This window comes from Alligator mississippiensis, chromosome 4 (genome assembly GCF_030867095.1).
Source record: "Alligator mississippiensis isolate rAllMis1 chromosome 4, rAllMis1, whole genome shotgun sequence".
Taxonomy (NCBI): Eukaryota; Metazoa; Chordata; order Crocodylia; family Alligatoridae; genus Alligator; species Alligator mississippiensis.
The window spans coordinates 105,351,212-105,367,415 of record NC_081827.1 but is presented as its reverse complement, the minus strand read 5'-3'; the positions used below and the strand labels follow the sequence as shown (position 1 = coordinate 105,367,415).

Below are 16,204 nucleotides of genomic sequence, written 5' to 3'. Positions count from 1 at the left end.
CCCAATTTTCGAACCCACGGAGCTTTAACAACTCCAGGGGCCTGGGAACCGAACAGAGCCCACGGAGCTTCGACAACTCTGTGGGAAAGAATTGCCGAACCCGCGGAGCCTAAACAACTCCGGGGCCAAAGAACTGAATTTGTCGTAGTCCTCCAACAAGGATTTAAGCGGAGCTGCGCCTGGAGACTGTCCAGGCTACACCGCGACCATCTTGGGTGTAAGTAAATAATCTTTCAATCAACCATTACGCCTCTGTGACTAATTCTAGCCTGCTCGTGCCTTGCCACCGCACAGTTTTCTCCGACCCTGCGTGCCCGGGGCTGCTGGCCACAGCCCGCATGCGCAAAGACGGGCCCGGCTCGCCCCCGGCCCACACAGAAAGATTATAGGAGGTAACAAAGGTGATTCAAGGAGAAGAGAGAGGTTATGTTATATTGTTTTATTGCATTATGTCAACTTTCTCTTAGAAAAAATCAATTAACCCCTGTGCAAAGAAAGAATTGGAAACAAGAGGAGGAGAGAGCTGGAGTAGAAGTTTGGAGAACAGATATGGCTGGGACCATGAGTATAGATTCAGTTTAGTTGGAGAAATAGGCTTGTTCACCTAGAAAAATGGCAGACTCAGAGGAGAGGAGAATACATCTGTAGGGAAGGAAGTTGACTTGTCAGTATTATTTCTTTCAGAGATGATTAACAGTGTGAGAGCAAGAGCAAAAGAAGTGGATGTTGGCCATGAACTAATGCAGGGTTAGCAAGGCAGATCTGGTGGAATGTGGAGAGAATAAATGAACTATATAAATGGCACTAAGATAAGATAGGGGAGATAAGAGAGCTATGACCAGATGAGGATTCATTAACACTTATGGGCTGGAAGCCATTGAAAGTTTCAGTGATGGGCCATAGTAGAGTAGGAACTGATGGGTAGTGACCCACCAGATTTGCAATTCTTGTGGAAACTGCAAAATCAGTAGGTCTCTGCAAAAAAGCATGGAGACGAGAAAGTATGAAACTGGTGAGAAAACTTGGGGGGGGAGTAGCTGCAACCAGAACGTTGTGGGAAGCCCTGCCATCCTGAAGCATGGGGGGGGAGGGAGATTTTCATGGTGGAGTGTGGCAGGGCTCCCCCCCCCCCACCTGATTAGCTGAGGGGTCATCTGTCAATCTCCAGGGAAGTGTGGGACTTCTGGGGCCCCTCAGCCAATCAGAGGTGTGGAGGGGGCCTATCCGCCACGGAAATAGTGACCAGCACTACGCTCAGACCACAAAATCGGGAGGCAGCTACCCTGAATTCAGTATGTCCCTACTGATGGGCAATGCTGAAAAATATTAGGTGATTATCAGAGAGGAAGGATTTACCCACATAGAGGTGAAAGAGTGAAGGAGAGAGGAGTTCCTGGTATGTCAAGTAAACTGCTCTCTTGATCAGTGAAAAGGCTGAATCAGGATACTAGGTCAAATGCAGACATGAAGGCAAGGAATTAGGAAACTACGGGATCAGATGGATCTTCAACATGAAAGGTGAAGTCATAAAGGATACATGTGGGAGACTGCCAGAAGGAAAAAAGGAGAGAGTGATGGTTAGCAGCTGGGTGGATGATAAATGGCAGTAGTATGGAAGGGGAAACGATAGAAGAGCCAAGTATGGTAGTATACTCAAACAGAGGTAAGAGAATGGAAAAGGGGGGGAGGAGGAAGAGGTTGAAAACAATGGGAACAAGAGAGAAGCCTAGCTCTTCTACCAGAGTCTGACATAGGCTGAGGAGTGACAAAAAAACAGAAGCCTGTATAAGAAGCACTTGCAATAGCCTTCTCAAAGAGATTCAGGTGCCTGCGACAGCCAGAAGGTGAAGGGAAAGATGTGTGAATGATCAGAAGGAATGAATGGCTGTAATCTTCTTTGGGAGGGTGTGAACAATCCAGAGCCCAAAAACAAAAAGAGGAAGAAGGATGGGCAAGATGTTAGGAATAGTGGCACAAAAGAAGCAAAGATGGTCATGAAGCTAGGCACAGCATGTAGAAAGCATGAGGGTAAAGAGGAGGCCAGGTTTAAGGCAAACATCATAGGAAAGGAGCATGGGGTGGGGGCAGATATGGAACAAGGGGAAATATCTGAGTGGAGATGAAAGGAGTTATCTGAACTGGAATAGTAGAGGATAGCAAGGAAGAAAAAATGTAGCATATAGGAAAGAGACATGGATAGGTGCCAGTTGGAAAAAATTAAGAAACAAAAAATGCATATGACACACTAGTCACAGAACTGCAGGGGATCCCACTCCATGCACAATCCACAAAGCCCTGTGCAGATCCAAAGGCAAAGTCCTGTTTGCTGAATAGTTCAAGCATCACAAGTTTCAAGATAACCACAGAGCATTCTGTCACTAAAATAGAAATATTAACAGATTGTCTGTGGCTGCATGGGCATAAACTCCAAGTTTTATACAGCTAGACAATCTGGAAAATGATTTTCCTATACACTTTATGTTACATAGTTAACTGAGATGAACAAAATATTCATGATGGAAGATGAACACAGGACAAAATCTACAGCAGTACTACCACTTTGAGAGGAGACCTCTATGACTCTTACTGAAGACAATGGCAAAACTTAGTTCTGTTGACCCAGAATCAAGCTTTTACTGCAATTTCTCCATGATATACTTAACAGAAGTAGCAATGTGAAGAATTTATGACTCATGGTAGTGATCCGTACGTCCATAACTATGTTTAAAAAAAAAAAAAAAAAAAGTATTTTCCAGCACTTTTAAACCACACAACGTGTCCATGTAATTGCATTTGGGGGGATTTTAAAGTAATGTTATGGGAAAATAATAGTTTTGCTTTATATTAGGAAGTATTAACACAACTGGAAATTAAAGTACTAATAAAAATAATAAAAGGTACAAGAGAAACAGATACATCCAGCTAGCAGGAATTGATGAGTGGGGATACAGCCTTTGCAAAATGGCTGACAGCAAAATTAGATGATGCTCATATGCCTTTTTTTTGGTTTAAAAAAAAAAAAAGCTTAGTACTTAGTAACATATGAGCAGTTGCACTAATGATAAAGAGCATAATATTCAACTAGCACCTCTCAACTATTTAAACACATTTTACTGTATTGTAGTAGTTTACAATTTTAAACTAAAAGTAAGCATTGGGAAAGCAAGGGATTCAAGAATATAATATCCAGTGAACAGAATTCGCTTCCCCTGGCCATGCATGCACAGGCAAGAATCAGGGAGTGGGAGTTAGCTATAAGTTTTCAGGGTTTAAATGTTAAATCAAAAAATGCAGTTGAGGCTGTGAAGATAAACTTTAAAATACTAACAGATACAATACAGCCTTCCTGGCTATGGACAAAAATTATACGTAAACTGGTATAAATGATTAAAAACTGATTCAAATCAACAAAATTTCAGTTCACATAAACCACTTTCAAAATGGCCAAACCTGGTTTTAAGATAAACCTACATGGATGTAGTATCAGACTCAACTGATTTAGTTTAAACTGGTTTATTGAACTTCTGTCCCAGATTCCCTTCAGATTCAAGTTAACTCTCAGTCCCCAGCATCCCAGAGCTAGCCTTAGTCCAAGCTGTCTGCTCCAGCAGAGCAGAGAGGCATGCTCTTGTACCCCCTGGCTTCTAGCCTGAGCTACTGCAGGCATATGGCTGTGTTTCTGGAATCAAAAGTGAATGTCTGTTTACTTGCTTAGTGATTCAAACTACACAGCTTAGACCAGTGGTTCTCAACCCATGACCCACAGGCCACATGTAGCCCATCAGCACGCTGCTGCAGCCCATGTGACATCCTACTAAAAAAAAAAAAAAAAAAAAAAGTAAATATTGCTACCCATGGCTTGTTGGAGTCAGGGATCCAGGTTTTCTGTCTGACATGGGGAAACCCCCCCCCCCCCCCAATTTCCCCCCTTTTAAGGAGAAAATGCAGGAAACAGTGGGTTTCCTGTTGCAGGCTGGCCAATTCCCTCATGCCTGCAAGGGGCTGCTTGGGGTTGGGGGGAGCAAGGAAAGAGGGTGATTGGGGGTAGGGAATGTCACATGCATGACACAGAACCCTCCAGGTAATTCTATCCAGGGGGTGGGAAGGAACAGATTGAGACCCCCCTGGAGAAGAGAGGGAGGGAGGGAAGGAGTAGAGTAGGACAGGGCAGGGCTGGGGCTGGGAACTCTGCCCAGCTGAGGCGGTGCATGGGACCTGGGGTCAGGGCAAGAACATGATTGGAGCTAACAAAAAAAGGTTAGTAATTTAAAACAAACCTCTACCTCCAGGTTGTCATCCATTTGTTTATATGCTGTCAGAAATAGGCTGAATCTTTGGTCAAATAGAAAAAGTGAAAACACCTGCATTTGAGTGTGAAAGGGAATTAAATGACAGAACTACCAAGTTTTCCTGGAAGCAAATGGGATTCCACAGAAATCTGAGTGGACCACATCTCTGCTACAATGTGGCAGGTCCATGTGCATGAGACACTTCTGCTATGCTCCAGTGAGAGCATGAAAAGTTTCAGAAATACAGAACCATACCAAAATGTAAAAAATGGTTGTTCCTAGAAACTTACTGTCAGGTGAGATCATCATCCATTATGTTACAAAATACATCTTAAAAGTGTACGAATCCAAACACTTACCAGACAAATTAAGGGCTTGTTTACACATTCAATTATGCAAGAACAAGGGCATCTCGTTTTTCCTTTATCTTAACCAATTATCTTTATCTTAATAGCTTAACCTTTTGTTCCTGAATAAAAGTCTCCATACATGGAGCAATTCAGGAATAACCTATTCTAAATAATTCCATAAGTCTAATAGTACAAATTATTTGCTATATCAGCTTGTTTTGATATGGATAGGATACAAAATTTTTGGCCCTGAAAAGAAGTGTGAAAATTCTTCCAAGTGAAAGTGTTGAAGAAAGAATATAAGCACATATATTTAAATATGCATATACAGAATGCAACGGTAAACAAACAGCGGATGATTCTTTGTAAGGAACACAGAAATACATCACAACACAAAGTAAAGGTGTCCAAGCATAAGAGGTACAATTCTTATCAATACAATAAAGGCAACCATTTTGCAAAACCATGCCACTCAGCTAAGTTCCAAAATAAATCAAAAGCAAAATTCATCCATGAATATATGTAAACTGAGAATAAAGTGCTGACGAAAATATTAAAAGACAGCTTTATTTAGGACTCAGTATGCTTACAAAACAAAGCAAATATAGTTTTTAAAATTTTGCAACACTGGAAACTAAAGTAATTTCAAAATAGAGGCTGTAGTTCAGTGCAACATAATTATATGACTGAGATTCTCTAACACCAGGTAATAACTCATTTCTTAAACTAGATTTGTTTCATATTGTTGTCAGAAAAAGATCCCATATGCTAAACTGATAATTCTGTATAAGGGACAGATACCACTCAAACAAGCCTGAAAAACTGGAAAAGGAATACTTGAGTGTACAGGAGTGGAATACCAGCCTAAAAATACAAATGATCGCATTTGCGTATTATATTGCCACAGTGCAGAAGGAAAAGGTTCTTTTTCCCCTATAAAAATTGTTAAACAGTCAATTAAAAGTATAATATATTAGCTCAGTTGGTTAGAGCATGGTGCTAATAACATCAAGATCGCAAATTCAATCGCCAGTTGGCCTAGATGATCTCTTGAGGGCCCTTCCTACCTTACTTCTCTATGAAATAATATTGGCAGTGCCATCAGAAAGAGATGTATTCCATTAATACTGAAAATAAAGGTGTGTATATATACAGATTAGAAAGGTTTGAATTGGAACATCATATGAAAATGCCTGACTGCAATGAGTTAAGATGAACAGGAACAAAGCACTCTTATTTACAAAATTATTAAGAAAAAACTTTGTATGTGAACAAGAGGTAAGTGATAAGGAAATTTGACCAAACTCAAGAAAAGACAAACAGAAAGCTGCCGGAACAAGGAAACTTTGCAGAGAATCTTGAGCATGTTAACATAGTTAAGCAAATTCAGCCCAAGCTAAGATACTCCTCAGTCTGCTATTACAGGGCAAAACAGAACAGACAAGTGGAAAGAGAACAGCTTCTACAGATAGGGGAAAGAACGCTATTGAAGAAGCACTAATACTGAACTATTTTAAAGTTAACAAACAGACTAAAATTTCAGTTGATACAAACTTGCATCTTATGACTGCAACAAAACCATGTTGGCAATGGATCCGCATTCACATTGCACCAACCATCAGTGCCTGGTCCACACCAGGGAAACTAATGACCATCCTAGCAAACTGAATTCTGCTGATAAAGCCACTGATAAATGCTATGTGCGTATGTGCAGTTCCAGCTTTCATGTGGCCAGGAATGCAGCTGGGCAGGTTGGAGAGCAGCATCAGTCAATAAATCTGGGGAGGGAAGGGCATGGGGGGAATAGGTATGGATGGGGGGCAGACTGGAGGGATGATGGGCCAGGGCTCCACTTTGGGGGGTGAGGGCGGGGCAGGCACATGGCGGCACTGGGAGGGGACTATAGGGAATTCTGAAGTGGCAATAGCCCACCTTGTAGCCCTACCTCCCAGCGCCACTGCTTCCCTGCTCCCACCCCCCCCATCTTGTCCCAGCCCCACTCCCACTCCCTCCCTCATCATGAGGGCCTTGATCTGCACCCCCAGCACCCCTTCCCTCTCCCATGCCCCTTCCTCCTCACAGACCTACCGGCAGGAGGTTGCTCCCCAAGCTATGGGGCTATATTGGCAATAGGATTGGTATTGGCTGATATGGCTAGTTAATAATAAGCCATCTGTATCAGCCAAAAAAACCTTTATCAGCGCAACCTTCCTGCAGACATGTTAAAGTGCATACCAGAGTAATCTATGGCAGGGTATAATTTCTACAATTTTCTCACAAGGAAACTTTAGCTAGAAGCACAATGGCTTGTTCCAGAGTAAAACTGTATATCATGTCTCTGTTCTACTTCTACACTGGCATAAAAAGTGTCACATGTCTCTGCTCTCAGTTACTCCCCTTTTCTAAAATAAAATATGAAAAGTTTAGAAAAGAAATATAAGATAACCAAGAGTCACCACAATTTAAGTATAATTCTGTATGGTTGTCCAACAGTAAAAGGCCAGATACCTCCAAGCATGAAAAGCTGCATACACTCATTCAAATAATCTGGGACAATGTTCCCAGGTTTGTTTTCCTGGTAGGTAGCTGGGGAGAGGTGGGGGAGGGTGTCCATACATCTTAGCATGCTTGGCAGGCTTCCTTAGTCTGCCTGGCAACAGATGGCAGCAGGCCTGGCTGGTGAACTCAGACTGGTTGGAGCATCCCATGGGAGCAGTGGGGGGAGTTGCAGGCAGCAGAGGCAGGGGAAGGGGAAGGGGGGGCGGTTTGCAGCTGGCCGGGAGCAAGGGGGGGGGGGTTGCAGCCTCACTGCTACCGGCCAGAATGCCCCCACTTCCCCCACTTCTGGATGGCTGCAACCCCCTCCTCCCATGGGATGCTTCACCAGCTGAGCCTGGATGGCAGCAGTGCACAGGACCAACCTGATTGGCTGGTCCAGACTGCTCATGACCTAGTCTCCTGGGAGTGTTTTAACCCTGGCTGTTCCTAGGGCCTGGTTTCAATCACAATTTTGCATTTTTCATGAAAAATCGTGAAATTAAGGGATTTTCACAAAACATGCAATTTGCCAAAAAATGCCAATGTATGGCCACTTGCTGGGGAACTCCCCAGCAAACAACCATATCATGGCATTTTGTTGCAACAAGATGGCTGCTGAAGGTATCCCCCAACCTGCAGCAAAAGCCTAGCAGACTGGGGAAAGGGAAAGCAGGGCGCTAAAGGGAAAGAGGGACGAGAGAGCTTGGGGATGGGTAGAGAAGGGACTCTTTGCTCCTCCAGGCAGGAAAACTGGGGTGCAGGAGGTTGGGGGTGCCTGGGGGCTGCCTTGGCACTGAGCTCATTGTCATCACTGCTGATTGGCTGATGCTGAGCTCAGTGTCAGACTCACTGCTGATTGGCTGAGAGCCCAGCAGAGCAGAGCAGCATTTTTGAAAAGGGAATTTCCTCCCTGCCTGTCAAAAACAATATGGGGCAGACACCTACTACCATTGGTCTTGCCTCTTCCAGTGAGGTGGGGGGAGGGGGGGCGCTTTTCAACAGTAATCAGAGGCCTTGGGAGCAGGGTCTCTGCTGCTGCAATTAAACCTGGCCCTAAACCTTCCCCCTCAGCCAATTGGGGGGGGGGTGCCATGATGTGGGTGCAAAAATGGAGGCTCCTGCCATGATTGGACTAGGATATTAGTGAACTGAGCCCGTGATTTAAATTAGGCCATAGTTGTTCCCATAATTTTTATCCTGGAGTGGCCATTTTTTCCCTGGGAAAAAAGCCTGGACATCTACACTCATGGTTTCTCCTGGGAGAACAGTAACTCCACAAGAGAAACTGAATGTCTGTACAAGGCCCTTCTCACTTAGAAGTAAGCCCACTGATTTTCAGGAGGATAGAGTTTGGCAAATAAAAGCAAAGTAGCAAGCTCAATAAAGAAGGCCTTGAAAACAGGATAAATGTTCTCTATAATCCTTTTCAATTGCACTTTCATGTCTCTGGAAGGCATATTACCATTGTGTGACTACCAAGCGCAAACCCAATCTTTAACTTCTGCATGTCTCCCCATTTGTAATATAAAGATACCTTTATCAGTATTACAAATAATACATAAGGTTTACAGCCTCAACTAAGCAAAACCTTAACTAGGTTCTTAAAGTGCTCTGTGGAATCAGGGCCTAAAGTTTTATATATATATATATATATATATATATATATATATTACTGTTTAGATACTCCCCAGTCATTCAAAAATCACAGAAGGACAAAGGCCCAATTTAAAAAAAATAGCAGATATTAGTTTAAATTAATGATGAGTTCCCATTTTTTGTATTTAGGCTACAAATAAATGTTGCATTTGCCATGGGAGAAAACATTTTATCCCAGGACAAAGTGAAATTGTTCAGACATCCATGTTTGCTGTCCTGGGACAAGCTCTAAAAAGGTTTGTGGTATAAGAAGTGCTAGCATTTTGTCCCAGGACATCACAAAGTTCATCTGAATGGCTGTCCTGGGATTTCAGAAAACCGGCAGTATCTTCACCTGTTCACTAAGCCCTGATTGGAAGGGTGATGTGTGTACATACCAATCTTGGGACATTTCTGTTTCAGAAGAGACACGCACAACTTGTCCTGGGACAAATGCAACATTAGTTCTTACTCTTAATGTTTCTGTTGCACTTTCAGTATCCATACCATTTAAATGCAGATTTATAAGAAAGCCATGACAAAACATGCAGCAATTTTAGCATAGCAATGTAATCATACCTGTCTAAAAAGCACTAAATAGAAAATCTAGCTCTAGCAATGAGTCTAGATCAGCGGTCCTCAACTCTTTTGGGTGGGTCCACGGGGCAGATCTAGCTGGTGTTCCCGAACTGGTGCTTGGGCAGGAATGGAGGGCACTAGGTGGCAGCATGGAGGGAGGCTGACTTCAATGCAGCCCCACAGGGAAAAAGAACTTCACCCAGCCTGGTGGAGTGAGAAGGAGGTGTGGCCAGGCCCCAACTCAGCCTTGTGGGGAGGGAAAGGGCATGGCCTAGCCCCAATCCAGAAGCTGGGGTGCTGGGTTGAGCATTGCCCAGCCCCACAGGGGCTTGGGAATTTGGCAGGGGGTACAGTGGTCATATTAATGGACACCACTTCCCTGCCACCAAATTTCCTGACCCATGGTGAGCACCACGGGCCAGATGTGATGGCTCCTCTATAGGTTCCGCTTGGCCTGTGAGCCAGAGGCTGAGCACCTCTGGTCTAAATATTCCCCAGCAAACACTCAGGGGTTATTACAGGACAATGGGAGTACACGTGGTCCCAATGGCACGACTGCTAGCTGTAGTTACCACACTAGTTCTGGACTAATACAACCTACATGCTTTATACTTCAGCTTTTGATGCTGGCCCAAAGAAAGGGAGAAAAGCAGTGAGAAGGAAGGACATGGATTTTAGCTGGCAAACTCTTTGCCTTTGCACACGTGCAGAGAGCAAGTTAGCTCAGCTAGAAGGACCCAGGGACATCCAGACATGTTGCCAGATGTGCTCAGCAGCTGTTCTCAAAGCTGTATAAGAAGTTTTTTAGCAGGTCGCATCCAATCAGAGAGCCCAGCCAATCGGAGTAGGGACATGGGAATGATTATAAATAAAGGAAGTCCTGTAAATCCAGAGGTTGGCTGTCTGTTGTAGGGTGTCTGCTTATATAACACTTGTATCATTTTGCATACCACTACACACTTCCTTTTTTTTTTGACAGCAGCTGAGAAAAGCTTGGCAACAAGTTTAACAGCTGGAAAGTCCTCAGCTGTGAAAACCCCAAACTGCTTGTTTGCTGACAAAGTTCTGTAGTGTTTTGAGGAAGAAAGGAGAGAGCAGCACTTTATAAACCAGCCAGTGCAGAGAGGCATGAGCTTTCATGAGCAACAACCTACTTAGTCAGATCCTATTTCAGGTGCCAGATGTCAGATGCCTTACATAGCATGCGACAAAGACTGTTGCCTATGAAAGCTCACAAGATAGTAAACCTCTAAGGAGCCATGCTGCCTTATCTTCTGCCCAGCTTCAGACTAACACAATTAACCAACTCCCTGAAGTGTTCAGAGAAAACAGATATGCAGCCACTCTTATGAAACTTTAAAGGTGATGCACTCCTTACAGCCATAATACAAATACATGAATGGGTTAACTAGTGGAAGTTTCTCTGCCCTGACTGAAAAAGGGGAGGGTGGGGGAGCTGCCTCCAAATGAACTAACCTTTACGTTGATGCAGGTCTGCTCCAGACAGAGGTTTTTAATCTTTGGACAAGCCAAGGGCAATTTCCTCTCAATTTTTCAAGTGGCAACCAAACATAATCTACTTGTTTGTGTCAAACGGCCACAATGCATCTTGCTTGAAGTCTGAGGTGCACCAACAATTCTCTGCCTTTATTGTTTTTCTTTAAAAGTCAATAATAATGTTCCAAATACAGCTTACAATGTTTTGAGTGAATTCAGTATTTATTACAGAACTGCCTGGTACCCTCCCTAGGACTTGGGTGACAAGTACTGACACCTATTTATCAAGGTTTTATATACAAGCTGCTCCTGAGGTTTAAGTTTCTGGCATCCTTTACGAAAAGAAAGGGCTGCATCTGGCCTTTGCTTCAGCAGAAAGTTAAGCAGTGCACAGGAAGAACTGGTATGCAATAGCTCATACATAACATCGCCCCAGCATTCCTTTACTCTGGTATGAGCAGAGTCCAAAGCCTGCAAACGGAGAACAAAGAACTGACTGGACTTAGGGGAACAAACTGCCACAAGCAGAGAGAGAGAAAATGGAAACAGACTCCTGCCCTGAGCTCTGGGGCAATTAGAAAAGCATGACCAGCTTATGTGCCCTTTCACAGAACATCAGGGAAGGCAGACAGGGAAGCAGACCTTTCCCTGTCTTAAAATTCCTTTTTTTTATGTTATATTTTGTCCATAATGAAAAGCTGGCTTTCAGACAGGTCTTTAGTCACTGCCTTTGCCATTTGGCAAGAACTCCTGAAGGAAAGCCAGGCCAGCTGAGAGGCAGGATGCTGTAGCTTAGGATCAGGTTTAAAGGCCACAGCAGGGCCTGATTCTAGCCCAGGACAGTAAAGGCGTGAGGCCTGCTACCCAAGTGAGGGGCATTCAGAGAAACCAGAGAGGTGCAGTCAGATATGGCACTGCAGCTATGGGAATTAGCCACTGAAGGGTCATATCTACACTTCCATTAATGTGCTTTAGGTACAATGTATTAAGTTTAGTACCAATGAGCATTTTTACACATGTAAGCATCTGGCACTGTGATGCTTACAGTTGTACAAGTAGCAAAATGTGCATCAGTGCTGAGAAAATGGTGGTGGTGCACTTTTGAATGAAAACAGGGGTTGTCGCTGGGCTTACGTGTACCCCTGGGGGAACTCTGAAAGGTCCCAGTGGGTACACGGGGGCAGGCAGGGATGGAGCGCCGCCACTCCGTGCTGTTGCCTCACAGGAGCAGGGCCGGGGTGGGGTGAGAGCAGGGTCATACAGATGCTGTGCTGCTGCCGCTTGCCACACGCCGCTCCGCGTCTGGCCACTAGCCACCCCATCCTCTGTGCCCCACATCTGGCCACTTGCCATCCCCGCTCCGCATCTGGCTACTGGCCACCCCCACCCCCAGGGTACACTTATTAAAGGGTGCCACCAGGGGTACGCTGATTAAAAAAGATTGAAAACCTCTGAACTAAAACATATAGAAGGTGCTTTAGTTCAAAAGCACACCACCAGCATTTTCTGAGTGCTGACACACATTTTGCCACTTATACAACTACACATGGCGCAGTGTGGTTCACTTCAGCTTACAGCGGATCTCCAGCCCACCATAAGACAAAAAAGTAAGTGTATAAATGCCCTCTAATATGAGGTGCTACAGAAAGGCACGTTAGACTGCCTAAATACACACTAGCAAAAGCAAATGCCTTTTTAGAGACACTTAATGCGCAGTAGAGTAATTCTACTGCACGTCAGCATATGAGCACTGTTTTTGCCGTGACACGTTAATGCACAGTAGAATAGGTTACATATAGACGCGCCTGAGAAGGAGAGGCTGCCAATGGCCCAATTCCCCAGCTGTGCCCTCACAGTCGTAGAGAAGCAGGGCTGGAAGGGACCTCCCGAGGTCACATCTAGTCCAACCCCTGCCTGAGGCAGGCGCGTCCCTCTCCAAACCACCCTGTACAATCATAATCTTCGCTCCCCCTGCCACTGGTAAAGCAGGGGAACCACTGCCATTTGCCTATTAAATGCTGTCGATATGTGCTCTGTTGTGTGACGCTCCCGCCAGGGCCGCAGCCTGACCCCCCAGCCTCAGCCCAGGGGGGCAGGCTGCTGAGAAGCAGGGAGAGGGGACAGGGACCAAAGCTGGTGCAGAAGAGGGTGGGGGGGGCAGTGCCAGTCCTTGCCTGCCCAGAGGCTGCAGGTAGGTGACCCTGCAGAGGGGCAGTGCTGGGGGAGGACACCTGCCTGGGTGTGGGGGTGCACGGGGGGGGGACAGACAGAGCAGGGCGGGGGGTCCCCGGGGTGCTGCCCGCAGGGAAGGGGGCAGCCAGGGGCCTCCCCTCTTTGCAAACTTTCCGGAGCGGTCCCCTTTTACCTGAGCGGACGCCCCATGGCGGGGGAGGCGGCGGAGGAAGCGGGGCGCTGCCGGCTCGCGCCAGGGACCAGCCGGGCGGCGCTGACAGCTCGCAGGAAGGATGGACGGGGGGAAGGGGGCGTCCACTGAGCATGCGCACACCCAGGGATGAACGCGGGGGGGGGGGGCGCCCATGATGACGTACCCCACGGGGCGGGCCCGCAGCTGTCGCGCGCCGGGAATCCCCGGCCGCTTTGACGTCACTAGGGGACGGGGCGCCGGGGCTGGACAGCTGTGCGGGAGGGATGGGGCTTCCCGTCCGCTCCTCACAGCCTCGCGGGGGCGGGAGTCGACTCCAGTCAGCGGTTGAAGTCATGAGCTTTCTCTTGACACGGAGTTTTCTGTGGTCCTTAATGTTGGGGGGGTTTCTTTTCTTTTCTTTTTTTTGGTTCAAAGCCCTCCCACCTAAAGCTTTTGTGACCCGAGGGCCAGCAGATCACCCCCGGTGCAGCCCAAGTGAAGCCAGACCTGCTGTCTGCCAGGCAGGCCAGAACTAGGGGCACCTGCTGAAAGGAGTAGGCAGCAGGGTGAAAACTCACACACACACACATACACAAAGCACTTCTTTAACGGAGTCTAAAACAACAACATCAGCAGTAGTACTGAACAGATATATTTTCCATGTGCTGTCCAAATATTAAAACTATGTATAAATGTACAGGTTTCCCTTGGTTTATGTTGTGCACACATGCCAAGAAAATGGTGCATAACTCGAATTTGCATAAGGGGAACCCACTTTACAATGTAACAGATAGGGATACATTCCAAGACCTCAACTGTACTGAACCCCAGACCCATTTCTACCATTTTTACAAGACAATTTTGGTACTCACCAACACCCGACGGTACACACAAGCACAGGGCACTATCATAATGGGGATGGCAACTACAGAAATGCATGTGGCAGACACAAGCAAGGAGCACAGATCCACACAGGAGACTATATTTTGGTGCATGTCACTCCCACAATGCACCGCACAAAGCAGCTGACTGCAGGCTTCCACCACACCCATCACATAAGAGTGAATTTACCTCGCATATACCAAATATAGAAAATTATCAAGGAGCACATCTGCAAGGGCCCAGCAGGGGAGGTAATGCTCAGGGGCAACCAACATGAGTTCATTGAGGGCAGGTCCTGCCTGACTAACCTAGTTTCTTTTTATGATCAGGTTACAAAGTCCCTGGACTTTAAAAAGACCTTTGACACTGTTTCCCACCACGGCCTCTCAAAATAAACTAGGTGACTACAGCATTGTTGCCTACACAGTCAGACAGGTGGCAAATTGGCTAGATGGTCACACCCAGAGAGTGGTGGTGGACGGGTCATTTTCGACCCAGAGGGATGTGGGCAGTGGGGTTTCCTGGGGCTCAGTCCTGCGGCCTGTATTGTTCAACATCTTTACCAGTGATCTGGATGTGGGTGTGGAATGCACGCTGTCCAAATTCGCTGATGACACCAAGATGTGGGGTGAGGTGGGCACGCTGGAGGGGAGGGACAGAATCCAGCTAGATCTAGACAGGTTACAGAGGTGGACGGGTGAGAATGGGATGGAATTCAACGCGAACAAGTGCAAGGTACTACATCTAGGGAGAAGGAACCAGCAACACACCTATGGGCTGGAGAACACCCTTCTTGTCAACATGGTGGCAGAAAGGGAACTTGGAGTCATTGTTGACTCCAGGATGTACATGAGCTGCCAATGCGAGGAAGCGGTCAGGAAGGCTACCCACACCTTGTCATGCATCTACAGATGCATCACAATCAGGTCCAGGGAGGTGATCCTTCCCCTCTATGTGGCATTGGTCAGGCCGCAGTTGGAGTACTGTGTCCAGTTCTGGGTGTCGCACTTCAAGAGAGATGTGGCTAGCATTGAGTGGGTCCAAAGGAGGGCCACTCGCTTGGTCAAGGGCCAGCAGGGCAGGCCCTACAAAGAGAGGTTGAAGGGCCTGAACCTATTCAGCCTCCACAAGAGAAGGCTGAGAGGGGATCTGGTGGCTGTGTACAAACTCACTGGGGGGGACCAGCGGGAGTTGGAGGAGGCTCTGTTCCCCCGGGCACCACCGGGGGTGACTAGGAATAACAGCCACAAATTGTTAGAGAGAAGGTTCAGGCTGGACATCAGGAGACATTACTTTACAGTTAGGGCTGCCAGGCTCTGGAATGGGCTCCCAAGTGAGGTGGTGCTCTCTCCTACCTTGGGGGTCTTCAAGGGGAGGCTGGACAGATATTTGGCTGGGCTGATATGACCCCAGCACCTGTTCCTGCCCAGGGCAGGGGGTCACACCTGATGATCTATTTAGGTCCCTTCTGACCCTAAGCACTATGAAACTATGGATTTTTGGTGTAAAAAAGGGTAATTGCATAAGAGCAAATTCACACGTGCGGAACCTGCATCAAGTGAGAGAAACCTCTACAAGTACAGCCCTCCCACACTACTGAGTTTGACTTCTCTATATGGGAACAAAGAATCTACCTACATGTCACAGTTAGATCTTGGACCTGCTAAGCCTTACAGTATGGGTTCCCACATCCTTTGAAAAATTAGGACAGTTTAAGTTTTAAACCTCTAAAACCAAGGTGGTTTGGATCCAAGGTTTTACATGTCAAAACATTTGAATCTAGAACCTCAGTCCAAATCTGGCCTTTTCATAAGGGCCTGTCAGTCTTTAAACCTGCAAACAGATTTCCATTTAACTAAAATATTTATCTTTATAGGCATTGATGTAGAAATTTAGGCCAAGGACAATATGGTGAGACGTGGGCAAAATTATCTGAGGTACAGATGCTGCTTTATTTCTTTTTCCCCCTAGTATCTTTACTACGTATAACCCTTTGATTTTTTGCCTTGGTTATTTGATTCTCTTGTGGAATTTTTTTAAGACAACAGCAATGCAAGGACTTTATCTGT

The 16,204-nt window shown here is 46.0% G+C and overlaps 1 protein-coding gene across 1 annotated transcript in view; it reads right to left on the bottom strand.

Moving 5' to 3' along the window:
* Positions 1–13,372, bottom strand: part of SLC41A2 (solute carrier family 41 member 2) — a 98,904-nt gene extending 85,532 nt beyond the window's left edge. The window contains exon 1 of the mRNA XM_006272980.4: positions 13,254–13,372. The gene's annotated coding sequence lies outside the window, so the exon portion shown is untranslated. The remainder of the gene's footprint in view (positions 1–13,253) is intronic.
* Positions 13,373–16,204: the final 2,832 nt, after the last annotated feature.